Genomic DNA, 2,830 nt, shown 5'->3' with positions numbered 1-2,830 from the left:
TTGTGTCTAGTTCACTTATTGCATATTATTGTGTTTGACATGTTACTATAATTATCTTTCTCATTTTATACATCCCAAACTCCTGTTTGTTTTATTTGAGGGGTATTTCCAGAATGTATATATTTTATTTGTATTATGAATACTCAATAAACAAGAATAAGGGACTCTATATTGCCCTTGACTTGGGTTCTATCAGTGAAATTAATAAAACCAAGATAAAAAGCATTCTTAAAAACTTAAAGGCTTCTCTTTAAAATAGTCCTTTTCCCTAATTTGGCTTATCCCAGTTGTGGAACAGGTCTACAAGCCAGAGTTGAGTTGCTACTGGGTCTATAAATAATGGACTTAATATGGCTGAAGGATGACACTCAATATCAGTGTCTGGCCTCCATACAGTCATGTGCAAGTACACACATTCTCACACACATGTGCATACATCATGCATAAAAACACAGAAATATTATTATATTGTAGAACATTACCTTCAGACTATGTGAAAAAGATGTATAGAAAACAATTTTGAGTTTGAAATTGCATCCTAGCACCAAAACATCTCATTATGTATATGTGAATATTCCAAAATGCAAAACACGAACTTAAACTGGTTTCTTAGTTAACTTTGAACTCATCAAGCTGAGGAATAGATCTTGAGCCAAAGAAATTTTACCAAGAATAATTACACATTATGAGTTTTCTTGTCAACTAACCCTCCCACGGTGATACATGCCCGTGTTGCCAGGTAGTTATTACTGCAACAATACCACGTAGCAAGGAGTTCTAAGGCAATCTTAGAGATCATACAAGGGTCAGCTCATGGTGTGGCTGATCTGATTCCACTTAAAGCACTCTGTCACACTACAAGGTTGCCAATGGACTGAGGCAGCCTTGCAGCACATACCACTCTCTTGAGGACATTCAGGGACCAGTAGGCTATCTGAGGCATGCTCCTCTTAGAATCAAGAGATGAAAGAGAATAAGTAGAACATGAAAGGGTTTTCTGCTGTAGGCTCATAAAGTTCCGGTTTATTCTACTGATTAATCAAACCTCATGGCAAAGGAAAATGTTCAACCTTTTTAGTGAGGAGGACTGTATTAGCATAATAAAGAATATGTGTCCTGGGAGGTGGGAAGAATTGAGTCATTACTACACTCAATTGGTTGTCTATGCTAACAAAACCAATACCGACCAAAGTCAGAGTATCTAGGGAGAACTCAAGACACAATTGAACTATTTGAAACAAGTGGTTGTTTCATAAGTTAAGACAGATTTTGTAATATTAGAAATAAATTATTTAAACCGACATCAAAGTCAAATATAACTGCACATTTACATACATATTTGTCTTGACAAACCATCACAAACCTCTTAAGGTAATTATTAATACCATCAAGAAATATAAACCTGATGACCCTAACCAGCCAGAACTAAGTCTAAAGAGTTCCACGTCCTCTTTCCCTTCTAACCTCCTTTCTCTCCTGTCTTGAGTTAGGGGGTTGGAAGGGAGGTAGAAGCTTAAGGAACCACAAATAGTTTAAAAAACTAGCACCTACACCTGTTTAAACCTGCAGAGGTCAAGAATGTGGGGGCATCACCACTTCATTTTTAAAAGATTTCTTTTTATTTCACGTGTTATGGGTGTTTTCCTGCATGTATGTATGTACATGCATTACATGTGAGCCTGGAGACTCTCGGGGCCAGAAGCCATTCCCTGTGTTCTGAAGGGCAGGCGATCCTCGGGAACTGGAGTTAACAGGTGATCGCCAGCCAGCATCCAGTGCTGGAATCTGAACCCAAATCCTATGCAAGAGTAATGAGAGCTCTTACCCACGGACCCATCTCTCCAGCCCCTACTCTGCTTTTCTCACCGCTCTTCTGATTAGCTAGATTAATAGGTAAACAGAGGCAAACTGGGACCAAAATCCAGAAGGCCAAAGCCCAGATGTGGTTTCTGCTATACTTCACAATACCACAGTGTCCTGGAAAGGGCAAGGAACCCTTCGCTGTCTACTTTGTTCTTAGATTTTTGACAGGAGACTGGCTCTATCGTGTGAACGTATTGGGGAACACAAATGTAAAACATTACTGTGTGAGGTTAAAGGGGGAGGATGTGCTTAGGCTAGGCCGGTTATGAAAGCTTCTGTAGGGAGAATAGGATCATTGTTCCCCAGGGGAGTCACCTTTCTGTCCACCAAAGGCTGAACTCCACAAACCACTCCCACCTCCCAAAACGTGTCCTACACAAAGCAAAATGGCTTTCTGGCTAAGATCCGGAGCACACTAGCTTCGGGGAGAGGCCTCTGAGGAACTCCAGCTCTGCCTCTTTTTGTGGAAGCTCCTTAGGCCCCTGAAATGCACACTGTCAGTAGACACACTGCCTGCCCGAGAATCTTTTACCCGCCTGCCTAACTTCTTTCCCAGGTGCAGTCGGGAGTCTGACGTTACTAAGGTGTAAGTAGGGGCTTTGTCACTTTTGGTCCACTCGAGCTGGGTGTAGTGATGAGGGCGAGAGGTGATATTGTTTGAAAACACCCGCTTCCTGGAAGTTCAAATACTCTCTAGTGGGATTTTTTTTTTTCTTTCTTTCTTTCTTTCTCAGGCAAATTCAGGATCTGCCTGGGCGGCTCTCTCCGAGGAGCTGCCCCTTCCGCTGCCGGCTCCCCTCTGAGCTAGCAGTTTGTGGAGCCGGGAGGGTTCGACGTCGGAGGCGGGCCAGCCCGAGGGGCTGCCTTCCCCGCAGTGACGAACCAGGAGGGCAACCAACTAGCAGACGCTGCGCCCTCCCGGACTCCGCCCAGTGCGGGGTCTGTGGGTCTTTGGGAGATGCAGCTG

This window comes from Psammomys obesus, unplaced genomic scaffold (genome assembly GCF_907164565.1).
Source record: "Psammomys obesus unplaced genomic scaffold, mPsaObe1.curated_primary_1811, whole genome shotgun sequence".
Taxonomy (NCBI): Eukaryota; Metazoa; Chordata; class Mammalia; order Rodentia; family Muridae; genus Psammomys; species Psammomys obesus.
Note: the sequence above shows the minus strand (reverse complement) of the source record.